General features: G+C 33.7%; 1 long non-coding RNA gene across 1 annotated transcript; it reads right to left on the reverse strand.

The window, feature by feature from the left end:
- Nucleotides 1–819: 819 nt before the first annotated feature.
- On the reverse strand, nucleotides 820–3,904 carry LOC129289611 (uncharacterized). Its single transcript, XR_008588177.1, has 3 exons — nucleotides 3,427–3,904; nucleotides 2,079–2,135; nucleotides 820–1,089 (listed from the first exon to the last, which is right to left on the reverse strand). It is a non-coding gene; the product is annotated as an uncharacterized LOC129289611 (long non-coding RNA).
- Between the last annotated feature and the right edge of the window lie 10,097 nt (nucleotides 3,905–14,001).

Genomic DNA, 14,001 nt, shown 5'->3' on the forward strand with positions numbered 1-14,001 from the left:
TCTCATGTAAACTTCCTCATCCAACTCACCGTCAAGAAACGCGTTGTTCACATCAAGTTGATGAATCTGCCGTTCTCTTTTGGCTGCTACTGCCAATAATGTTCTGACTGTGACAAGCTTCGCAACGTGTGCAAACGTCTCATGATAATCGACTCCTTCCTCTTGTGTGAAGCCTCTAGCAACTAAACAAGCTCTATACTTGTGTAATGTCCCATCTGGTTTAAACTTCTTGTAAACCCATTTTGAGTCTATAAGTCGTTTCCCAGGTGGCAATGGTTCAAGAGTCCAAGTTCCATTTCTCTCTAGAGCTTATATCTCTTGCTTCATCGCCTCAAGCCAGCACTTATGTTTAGATGCTTCTGTAAAATTTTTGGGCTTATCATTTTTAGAGATGGCCGTCAAAAAGGCTTGATGGGAGTCAGAGAAACCATCATAAGAAACAAAATGTGACAAAGGATATACCTATGAGTGACCTAGGATGGGTCCACGCTGTGGCTGGGCTATAGATTTGTTAAATCGACATCATACTCCTTGAGTCATTTCAGGACTTTTCGGTCCCGCATGCTTTTGTGAACTTCAACTTGAGTCACTTCTTCGTGGTCCAAATTCTCCTTGTCTTCTTGTCACACCCCAAAATTTGGAGAGCGACCGGCACAGGATGTGAACCATTTCACACATCCTGTAAGCCTTAAATTGTAAATTCACTCTATTTCTAAAATTAAATCAGATTTATATTGAAATTATAATACTTTTGACAATAATAATTATAACAAAGTTTCAACATATTCATAAAAATTTTGACAAAACCCCTCCTGTAAATAGAATTTCTCAAAATTTCTACAATATATTGATACAGTCAAAATATCAATTAAATCAAGAGCTTAGCTCCTTCTAGCCGACAGACAGTATGTATAAAATAAAAGTCCTAGTTATAGCTTATGTGGAGCACCTAATCGTACTTTTCAAAAATAAAATAAAAATAAGATATATAAACATTTATAATTACATCAAAAGAAAAATTTCAATCAACCCTCCACCTGTCTATAAGTGCTCAAGGATCGGCAGGAAGATCAACGTCAGCTAAGGTATCTGAGACCAAAGATATTTTCCAGTGAATAACGTCCCAACAATAAACAATAGAATATAAATAAAATGAAAAGTTTGAAATAGTTATGTAGGTTAAATAGACAAAATTTTTATAAAAATTTAATGAACTTCATAATAATATGGCTCTATAAATTTCAAATAAAATCTCAAATCATTGAACTATCATAGCAAATGATAATATCAATTGATTTCAAGAAAGCACATAAATGAAATAAAATATTTATAAACAAATCACTAAATAAAAACCAATGAAATATGAAATCATCAAATGATTGGTTTCATAATTATAGGGACTTATCAGAACAATTAACAAACATGGACACACAGTCCACGAAAGTAAATAACCAAACGCGGCTTGTGCCACGAAAACAAACGTGGATACACAATCAACGAGGGTAAGTAACCAAACGCAGCCAAAGCTACGAAACAAATGTGGACACACAGTCCACGAGGGTATATAACCAAACGCGGCTGAAGCCACGAAACAAACGTGAGTGCGATGCTCACGAATAACCATCCCTCCGTTCCACGTGCGTTGGCCATCGCACGGGGCTAGCATCTACTATAAACACCCTGCTAGCTAGGTGTACCATGGCGTGCCAAGGGCTAACGGAACTGCCGTTAGTAACCAGTGTTCTATATAAAGTCCCTTTTTAAAACCATTTTCAAACATGCGAGAAATTGATCACTATTCAATCAAATTTCCCTTTTCAATGTCGAACTCGCATGAATCATTTCTCCGTAACAATTCAATAATTTCCAAATTGAAATCCCACAATTAGAATTCAAACTTGTATTTACTGATTAACTAAAATGATCAATTCTGGTAAAATAATTTCACGAAATAAAGTAATTTAATCAACAAAATATCTCATAATCACATTATTGTCGTAAAAAAAAATTGCATAAAAATTTAATATTTGAATAAAGGAGATTTTAATGAAATATCAGTTGGGACGCTATTCACTTACCTGAGGCAATCCAACCATTGAAATTTACCCATTTAGCATTCCCCACAAGGTTTATTCCTAAAATATCCAATATAATAATAATAATTGAATCTCTAAAATTTTATAAAACTCATAATTGTTCACTCACTCAATTATCATAGTATATTCTCACATTGTTCTTGGTCCCCAATCTTTTAATTTTCATTCCAAAGAAATTCATATCATCCGCATTCCTTTCCAGTGCACAAATCATAGTAATCTACTAACACATTTTAACTAATAATACCATCGTTTACACTTGCACTCTTCCCACAACATTGTGACTTGAAACCATAGCATTTTATTTTACATATTTGGAGGTTTAAATACAATCAGCTATAAATCCAAAATAAATAATTAAATAAAACAACATTCATCGACCCCCTACCATCATTTTGTTTTAAACACTTATATGTAAGCAAAGTCCTTAATCTCAAATTCCTATATAAGAATGTAATAACTTCTATATAAAGATCTAGTTATTGCATGGATTATTCCAAATACCATAGCTGAGATTCTATGGCTTACTTTACAACAGCAAGACCACTGGGCAGCTCTCGCATTTGCACCGAAAGTCAATCAACACATTCATAATCATGAATATATACATTTAGACACACACATGCGCAGACACTAACTGTACACAGCTTAAGAATCTCTATGAAGCTATGACCAAGTGATTTATAAAAAACTTCGTCATTGAAGGTTAAGGTGGAAGACAACCCTATCACAATTTTTTTACAAAGATTTAGTCAATAGTTCATTACCCATACTTAGTTATTTATTTAAACCAAAACAATTTCTCTTCCCACACTCCATCAAACATCTTATGTGCACTCAAAAATTAAATCATACACAGGTACCAAAATTTATAAATTTCCAGCCATAATCCATCTAAATGATTCAAAGTTACCCCAAACATCATTATTTATCTCAAAATTTCTTCACAATACTTTAGCCATAGTTAATTATTCCATTGAGACATAATTATCTCTCAAACCTTATATCAAATTCCTTGTGTGCAGAACTTCTAAACGCTTTAGTAAAACTCGTTCAGCTACAATCTCTGATTACCCAACAATTTCCATTCATCCATTATTAAATTCATTATGCTTTTCCAATCCAATTCCTCAACAAAAATCAATTTAAGCTCAAGAAAAATTCAAAACATTTACAGTCGAACAAGCAAGCAAGGAAAGCCAATATATATATATATATATATATATGTATGTATGTATGTATGTATATACACACATACACATATATATATATCTTTATACACCACATAAGATCATTAAAGATGGAGAAGGGAAGATGAGCACTCTCATACCAGCCACGGCAACAACAACGATGAAGGGAGAGGAGGAGTTTGCTGCTGAACAGGGGAAAGAGAAGACCAGAAATCAGTCTCTTGCAGGAACGAACCACTTCCATAGTCCGAAATTTAAAAACCCATAGCACAATATTAACAGAGGAAGAAGAACGGCAGGCGGCGCAAATGAACATCGTACAGACGAATGGGACAACAACTCACTGTTGCACGATCAGCGACTCAAAACAGAGGAAGAGGAAAAGGAAGGCTGCAGCACGCTCAAGGTCACCGGTGACAGATGAAAAGGACGGCAGGGGAGACAGACTAGAGAAGACACGAGTATGGTTCAAAGCTCTCACCGACCTCCTTGATCTGGAACTTTCGAAGCCTATGACAAAAAGACAAAAAAAGAAAAGCAAAGGCCCCCCCCGCGTGCGTATCTGATCTCATCTATTGCATTATTTATTTTTAGTATTTTATGATTAATTTATTTTATTTTATTTTATTTTTGACCAAAGGAAAAAAAATGATAATTTAGCCCACTCATTAGTAAAAATAAAATTTTCTTCTCCTTGATAAATCTATACCAATGTGCAAATAAATATATATATATATATAAATATCCTTAAAATATTTTATCATTAATTTTTAATTTTAATTATATTCTAAGTCATTACACTTCTCGACCTTCTTCAATATTTTCTGACACAAACATTGTTGTGATTGGACTCAAGTGTCTCTCTTTGGTCTACATCCTCACTACTTCGAGGCACATCATGAGGTTTAGATGGTGCAATTTCTTCGTCCTCTATCTGGATCCTACCATGTGGCTTCATGATCCATTCTTCATCAAACATTCATTTCTTAAAAGGAAATTCTTCTTCAAAGAAAACGACATCTTGTGACACCACTACCTTCTGCTTCTCTAGATCATACACTCGATAACCTTTTTGTTCATTTGAGTATACCAAAAATGCTCCTGCTCTCCCCTTTACTCCAAACTTGTCTTTGTTCATCACATCCTTAGCAGAAACAAGACACCCAAATGTTCTCATATGATTATAATTTGCCCTCCTTTTAAACATTACCTCATACGGTGTCTTATGTCCTATGACATTACTTGCTAATCTATTAATAATATTTACTGCTATTAAAACACATTCTCCCCAAAATTCAATTGGCAAGCTTGCATGAAATCTCAAGGCTGGTGCCACTTCTAATATATATCTGTGTTTACACTCTACGACCCTGTTTTGTTAAGGTGTGTGGACACAATTGGTTTGCAATGTAATTCCTTTGTCATCATAAATTTTTTCTCATATAATAAGATTTAAACTCATGTCCATTGCCAGCACGCACGCACGCACGCACTTCACTTTAGTTTCAAATTGTGTTTCCACCATTGTTAAAAACATTGGCAAATATTTATTAACTTCTGACTTACACTTTATTAGATATACCTATATTGATCAACTATAATTGTCACGTCTCAAAAAATGAGAGTGATCGGCACAAAATGTGAACCACACACATCCCTTAAGCCCTAAAAAGAATTCTTCTTATTACTAAAACATAATTATGTTTATATTAAATTTAACATGCGTGATCATTTTCATAGAAGCTTCCCTATTCTTGTAGAAATTTCAGCATAACTTTCCTTATAAATAGGACCATCTCGAAAATTTTACAACAAAACGTTCAATCAAAAAATCACAATAACCAGGAGCTTTGCTCCTTCTAGCCAATAAATAAAGTATATAACAAAATAAGGATCCTAACTATAGTCTATGTGAAGCACCTAATTGTATTTTTCATAATATGATACATAAATTTCATATTTGCATCAATAGAAGATATTTACAAAACAAATCTACACATAATTCAGCAAAAGAAGTCCTTCAGTGGTCAGCAGGATGTACAACCTTAGCTACGCTATCTGAGACTAAAAATAACTTTCCAGTGAATAACGTCCCAATCATAACATTTTTCAAAATCAAAATTAATAGCTACAATATTTATATAAATTAAAGAAAGACAATTCAATGTAAGCAATTTTGTAAACTTGGAATAAAAATTCTATATAACTTCAACATCAATAAACTTTAAATTTATAATGACAAAGCAACCTTAACATTGGATCTTGACAAGTGAAAACGATGAAATAAATGAATAAGAACAATAATATTTACCAATTGAAAACCATTGATTATAAAATCACCAATTAATTGAAAATTCATATTTTTGGGGATTTATCAGAACAATTCACAAACATGGACATATAGTCCACGAGGGTAATATCCAAACACGGCTTATGCCATGAAGATAAACGTGAACAGACAGTCCACGAGGACAAGTAACCAAACACAACCGAAGCCACGAAACAAACATGGACACACAATTCACGAGGGTAAGTAATCAAATGCAGCCGAAGCCATGAAACAAACGTGAGTATGATGGTCATGAATAATCATCCCTCCATTCGACGTGCGTTGGCCATCGCACGGGGCTAGCACCTCCTATAAACACCTTGCTAGCTAAGTGTATCATGATACGCTAAGAGTTAACGGAATTACCGTCAGCGATCAGTGTTCTATATAAAATCTCCTTCAAATTCATTTCAAAACATGCGAGAAAATCACCACTATTAAAATATAATTTTTATTCTTGAAATTAAACTCGCATGAATAGTTTTCAAGCATCAAAACTTGCGAAATAAAATTTCATATCCAATATTCATGTTTGCATTTCTTGAATAATCAAAAATTGCTCATGCTAGTGAAATGATTTTTATCAATCTTGAAAGTATTAAGGGGTAAAACATTCATGTGCCATATGTAAATATTCTTCACCACTGTCTTATAACTTAAAAGTGAAGAAGTTTAAATAACAAAATATCTACTAATCAACATACTTATTATTAAAATAATCTATATAAAAATAGAAAATTTCAGCAAGAAAAATTTAGTTGGGACATTATTTACTTACTTGTAAAGTTTCCAAGTGTATAACTTACTTCCAAACTAGTATTAAAGGTCAATGCTTTGTCATAAAATTCCTAATATTCAAATAGTATCAATGTTACTTTCCCAATCATGCTTTACTACCCAAAATATTTAAATCCAAAACAATTTAGAGAAATAAAAGAAAGAAAACTTTTACTTTTATTTTTTTCAACATTGCATCAAATATTCCAATGTATCCCAAAAATGAATATCAAATTAGCTTCTTAAATTGCAAACTCAAAAATCTCTCCCAACAACTTCTAATTTCTTCTTTAACTTTCATAGCAAAGAACAAGTGCTTAACATGATTGTTTAATCAATGATGGCATATTTGTCATATATATTTGCCACTTTATCTCAAAATCTTCCTCTCAATGCTCAATCAAGTTCTTTTTCTCATTAACTTCCTTTCCAAAGGTTTTCCTTATATCTATAATTAATCTATTATCCTCCCAACACACATTAAAGAGAATAATTATCTTTTAATGATAGTTTATTTAATCAACAATATCCTCATCATATATATATATATCATGCCATTATATAACAAAAAATCCTCTTGGTCATCTTGTCAAATACCTTGTGGCCATTAAACTTCAAATCATTACCAAGCTTCTTCCTACACGGTTCTACTTCTCAAAAATTCTCCAACATAAATATATAAATACATCAACTTCCCAAGTTCTATTCCTTTAACAAAATCAATATAAATTTTGACATCGCTCAAGTCCACACTAAATCACCTTCATTGGACTAAAATTCATCTTAGTTCCACAACCCCTTTTTCCACAAACATGTGTAGCACAGGAAGAAGGACAATTCATAATATTTCATGACCTCAACCCAAAATCACACGCACGTAGCAAAGAGAATAAAGATTGAAGCTCCTCACCTCAAGTAGCCAATGAAACATAAGTAAGGAAGAAGAAGACAGATCATATGGCTGAATAGGGGAAAAAATTTTGGCCACTCAAAAATTGAGGAAGATGAAGTGGACTGCACCAAAGAGGGAAGAAGAAGAACTTATAGGACAATCCTCCAACTTTGGCGGATCAAGCTACTCACGCACCTACCAGAAGTGCACCATCAACAGTAGAGGAGGCAGAGCAAAGAATGAAATAGAAAGAAGATCTTGAAGCACCCACACACAGCAACACGAACAGAACTCATGCACCTATCGATGGTGAGTTGACCGGCGGAGGAGGAAGAATGGAGAACGCTGGTGACTAGCTAGGATTGCAGAAGAGCAGAGGCGGTGATCTCTCTCTCTATTTTTTTTAGATTTCTCTCTTTCTTTCTCGCATCTAGTGTTTCACGAAAGTGAAATGGGAATGGGAATAAAAAGCTGATCAAGGAGAATTGTAAAAATTACAATAAAAAGTACAAGGAAAATGACAAGAAATGACATAATGAAAATTACAAGAAATGGCACAAATTCTTTTTTATTTAAAACAAAACAAAATTGAACTTTGCTTAGTAGAATTCAAATTCTGGACCTTCAAAAAAATATTACTAGCAAGAGTTCCAATAATTAACCACTCTCCACTTGCTACAAAACTAATTTAAAATTTAGGATCATTACAATAATCATCAACAATTGTCAAAAAATAATAAGCACTAGTTAATGAAGCAATTTTATAACTACCCCAAATATCATCAAATAGCAATCTAGTTTGTTTAGCCTTCATACAAGAATCACAAGACTCAACAACTTTATTTTTTCTACAGAAAATAATTCTAATTTCTCAATTTTCAAGTCTGAAGCATGTCCTAACCATGCCATAGGTTGGATTTGTGTCACGCCCCAAAATAGAGGGTGACTGGCACGGGCGTGAACCATTCTCACATTCCTGTAAGCCTCCAAATGAAAATTTATTTCATTTTTTTAAGAAAAGAATAAATTCAATCAAATAATATGGGAATTAAAACAACTTTTTTTTAAATTCATTATCATAAGAAAGTGTCGATGTATTTGTAGAAATTTCGGCAGAACCTCCCCTGTAACTAAGATCTCCTGAAAATTCTACAATAAAAATTTTTACAACTAACAGTATAAGTCAGGAGCATAGCTCCTTCTAGCCAGCAACCAATATATAAACAAAAATAAGATTCATCAACAACCTATGTGGAGCATCTACTCTTTCTTTCAATTTAAAAAGACATACAAATTATATATTTACATTAAAGTGGCAATACTAATCAAAATAGATCCACCCACTGTAGCTAGTTGCTCTTTTTGAGGTCGTTGGTGGAATCGGCGTCAGCTAACCAAATTGAGGCCAAATAATTCTTTTCCAATGAATAGCATTCCCATGATAAAAACTTTAAAATTTAAATTGACAATCTCTAATAATGGTGTCAAGAAATTGAAAGTAATTCCATCAAAATTTATAAGCATATAAGTCATAATCATATTTGTAAAATAAGAATGAATTGAAAACAATTTATGTTATCGTGCTAAAAGAAGTCAATCTGCTCTCATATAATTCAAAACAATACCAATTACTCTTTAAAATTAGGTAAATTTTGAAAACACATATTAATTAACATTCAAATTTTTGAGAACTCAACAGAACAAGTTAGAAACATGAACACACAGTTCACGAGGGTAAATAACCAAACGCGGCTTATGCCACGAAAATAAACGTGGACACATCAGTCTACGAGGATAAGTAACCAAACACAGCTGAAGCTACGAAACAAACGTGGACACAACAGCCCACAAGGGTAAATAACCAAATGAGGCTCAGGCCACAAAATCAAACGCGGGTACGAAGCCCACGAATACCAAACGTGAGAATAAAACTCACGAAACAAACTAGCTAGTGTTTAACCACAGTGCGCTACGGACTAACGGAACTGCCGTTAGTAGCAGTGTTCTGTATAGAGTTCTCTTAGAAATCCCATTTCAAACATGCGAGAGAAATAATTATTTGTAAAGTCAAATTTTCATTCTCAAGATCAAACTCACATGAATTATTTTAAATATATGAAACTTGTCAAATCAACACACCATAACAAATGTACAACTTGCGCTAATCATGTAATCAAGAGATTTTTAAAATTCAATAGGCCAGGGTGCCTTTATCAATATTAAAAATATATTTCTTGAGAAAGAACACAAATCATAATACGACTATTCTTTATCATTATTTTAAAATTTCTAAAACTAACATAATTCATAAAAATGAAATATTTTAACAAAAGATTTTCAATGAATGCTCATAAGGAATGCTATTCACTTACCTGTTGAAATTCTAGAGTCCCGAAAGTATTCTTCTTTTAAGTTTTTTCAGGGTCTTGTTCTTCCACACACCCTATAAAATATAAATATATACAAATTTAATAACTTTTTAATTTATAACACAACCTTCACTAACCACCATTAAAATCTCAAAACCCAAATTTATGATTTAAAGTTAATTCAAGTATTATCATTCATTTCTCTTATTTTCTTCATAAAACTTTAACCATGCCATACTATTTCCTTGGAATAGGAGTTTTCTCTCAATCTTTGCATCATTTACCTTAGGTGCATTACTTCTACCTCTTCAATTTTAAGCCTTTAACCATTCACAAAAATCAAACAAACTCTAAATATACACATAATTGTGTGCAAGCCCATAATTAAATTCCTTTACAAAGCTACAAGAGAATTCCTAAACCAATAATTCCCATCAATAATTAGAAGTCAAATTTTTATTTCCTCATACAAGCCCTTCAATGACATCTCATAAGTACCAACAATATATCCAAGCTTGTCTCTTTCGATTTCAGTCCAGATTTTTTTTTCTTCTTCTTCGGTCATGGCAGCAATATAGAGCACACACAGATTCCTAGTTTCTGTAATACCCCCCAGCTACTCACACGCCCATATTTATGAGGAAAAAGGAAGAGATTGAAGCTTCTAACCTCCAATGAATCAACAGGCACAGACAGAGGAAGGAGGACAATGATGAACAGTGAAGAAAACTGCTGCCATGAATGAAGAAGAATAAGCTCAACAATAAACAGAAAATGAACCCAAAAGGAAGAGATCTTTGCTCACCCAAATCTTTTATACCCACGCGAACCAGAAGCTAAGAGAAAGAAAAACTTTTTATTCTTGAATCAGCAGCAGAGGCGGACAAACAGCAGGAACTTGGAAAAAATCACAGCTGAGGTGAATGGATAAGCAGAGCTTCGACGGCGGCTACACGAATGACGTTGCTGGCTTCGATGGAGGAGGAAGAAGGTAGCTTCAGTTGAGAGGCAGAGCAAACGTTGGTGCTCTCAAAGCTCTTTCTCTCGTCTAGATCCATCGAGAAAGAAGAAAGAAAAGAGTTTAAAAAAATCTGATGAAACCAATGGCAATTTGGTAATTTCGCATGATCAGAAAAATAAAAAAAATTCAACTCTTCTCTTGTACTCTTCCGAATTTAAAACTAAGGACCTGATATATGAAATCTTCCTCAGCTGCCACTAGACCAAGTCTCTAACTTGCTATATTTATCCCAAAAAACTAATATAAATACACTTTAAGTAAGTTACCCTATATATATATATATATTTATTTATTTATTTAGTTTAAATTTTGTTGGGGTTATTACAATTTGTTTGTCCTTCTTACAGCCATAGTGTGTCTTTCAGTTGGCATGTCTTCAAACAAATATAGCCCATCACAACGCTTCCCTACTCCAATCAAGTTCCTCGTACGTAAGTCATGTATCACACAAAAGTTCTTAATAAATGTTACCGCACAGTCTTATTCATCTGTTATTCTAGGAACTGAAAACAAGTTGTAGCTAAAATTAGGAACTTCTAGCACTTTTCTAATTTTTAGCCCATTTGGCATACTAGTTATACCAACACCCGTCACAAGTGTAATGCCCCTATCGGGTGTGTTCACTGGTCTTTGAGGAATACATCGATCTACTTCTTCTAGCTTCCCTTCTTCACAAATTATGTGATCAGTTGCACCTGAATCGATCACCCAAATTTTGTTAGAAAATGATCTACTTGCCATGTTTGTAGTTAGCTGGGTTGCTTGCACGTTTCTTGTTATGTCACAATCACATCCCAAGCATTGTAGAAGCTTTTTGTACTGGTTCATTAATAGTCTTGGTACCAAACTTTCATTAGTGTCTATCATTGTTGCTTTTGGTCCTCCTCTCTTGCCACCCCATGAGCTTTGCCTCTCCTTCTTCTCTCGTCCTTTCTTCCAATCTGGCGGGTAGTCGATCAGTTCATAACACTGATCTTCTGAGTGACCAATCTTTTGGCAATGATTGCACTTTAGTTTCTCCCTTCGTCCACTCCTTCTAGCTCTATCATCTCGCTGTCTCATAGATGTTTGCACTTGGAACGCTACAACGTCTTGGACTGCCCTATGCACATTAGAGATTTGTCTCTGCTTTTCATCCTCAGCCACTAGATGATACGCATTGTCTAAGCTGACTTGTGGCTTCATGCTCAAGATTTGGGTTTTAATAGTGGTAAAAGCCTCATCTAGTGCTATAAGAAAATCATAGAGCTGCTCTCTCTCCTTTCTCTAGGAGAGTTCTTTCTAAATATTACATGTGCACCCATCACAGGTGCACCTTGGCCATGGTGAAATTGCTTCTCTTTCATCCCACAGCAATCTCAGCTTTGTATAGAAGGCTGGTACTGAGAGTTTTCTTACCTTAGCAAAGCTATCTCTCGTCAAAGTTCATATGGTCGCAGAGCACTTCCTTTTTTGAACCTCTCTTCAAGGTCGCTCCATATCTCGTGCGCCGTCTTTGCATATCTCACACTACTTCTTATATCTTTGCTCATAGCTGTTTTCAACCAACCTTTTACCATTGCATTGCACCGCATCCATTGTGCAAGATCAGGTGAGTTTGCTTTTGGTATTTCTATTGAGTCGTTCATGAACCCAAACTTGTTTTTAGTGAACAGAGCATTACTCATGTCGCTCACCCATTCACCGTAGTTTCCATCATGTAAGACCTCGCCCACTTAAATTTTTCCAGGATTACCTGACGGATGCAAGTAATACGGAGACATTGCATCAACAATGCAGCTCTATGGTCCCTCGTTGCTCTTAATTGATTCTGTCATTTTTGTTGATTAGCAAATCTGGATCAAGACTAATGCTGTGATACCATGTTAATTATGTATGGCAGAAATAATTAATTCATTGGTTAAAAAGATAGTTACACTGTGAGTCTATTTATACATCTGTACATGAGAGAGAGAGAGAGAGAGAGAGAATAGAAACACTCGATAGCGAGACACGCGGGATTCACACAATCATATCCTATCCTAACAACATTACATAATCCTTTGTAACTATATGGATATCTATCAAATCTCACATTATGCATGTACGGAGGTGTAATTTGTTGTCCCAAAGCTAAAAGATTCGAAGCTCAAAATTAAAATAGACTAATTTTTGCATTAAAATGTACCTTCGGCAAGATGGAAGTTGCTATGACAACAAGCCATTTTATGCAAAATGTCTACGGAGAGTTTTTAGGGTTTGGGGGAGAATTTTTGAGCCAGTCTGACATTTACCAGCTGCTAAACGTCTATGGAGAGTTTTGAAGTGAAGAAGGTGGAGAAGCTTGGATTATTGTGGGAATCATGATTTTAAAGTATACTTATGGGTACAAACATCACAGAAAAAATAAAATCAGAATTAAAATAAACAAAATAATAAAATGCAATGTTTAATTCCATCTTTGTATATTGGACGGTTGTGCTTATAATCGTCCAACAAGAAATGTCATATATCGCATATTTTGTAGTAGTGTTTAATGCATTTTCTTAAATTCAATTGTATTTTACAAAATTAATTCCAACTTATTTTCCATAACCTAAATGAAAAATGAGAATTATTAATGCCTGGTCATTATTTTGATTGGTTTTTTTTTTTTAAATAATGTGAACGTCCTTGTCATACCCTTGTATTATGTTGCTTTTTTAACCCATACACTCACAGCGTTACAATTTATTTTTCCTTTTTCGTGCCTGCATCAAGCAGCTAGCTGCAGGAAACAAAGCGAAACAAGTGTTTCAATCAGATTTCTAAGTTAGAAACTTACAGAAGAAAAAAGAGAGTGGTTATAGAATAAAGGATGCTGATGTTGGAGTCTTGAAGAAGACACTGGATATAAAAATAAAGTGTGTTGAAACTTGAAAGTGAGAAGGAGAATCACATTCAAATATTTTAACTATTTAATTTTTTTATCAACTTTAAAATTCTAAATATTATTCCTAATGCTTGAACGATATTATTTTCCAAGAATAAATGATTTTTTTATCTTAATTTTTTGGCATATGTTTTTTTCCTTGAGTTATAGTAGACTTTTAACAACATTTTGCTCTAAAATTACTATCTGTTCTTGAAGATTGAAGAGATTCTTATGCTTGTTTGCATGCAGCAAGACAAGTTAGAACTTACTTCTTTTTTATTATTTGTTATTGTTATATTCAAGTTTCAACTTCTTATACTGCAAGTATTTCTGTTCAGTCATGATAAATTTTTTTTTTTGGAAATCACTAAATAATTTAAATTTTCAAATCTATAATTATAAAGTTTTTGAAGTTAACATTCATTTGCGTAAGC

This window comes from Prosopis cineraria, unplaced genomic scaffold (assembly GCF_029017545.1).
Source record: "Prosopis cineraria cultivar Desert tree isolate PC_DT_omini unplaced genomic scaffold, ASM2901754v1 PC12, whole genome shotgun sequence".
NCBI classification, from domain to species: domain Eukaryota; kingdom Viridiplantae; phylum Streptophyta; class Magnoliopsida; order Fabales; family Fabaceae; genus Prosopis; species Prosopis cineraria.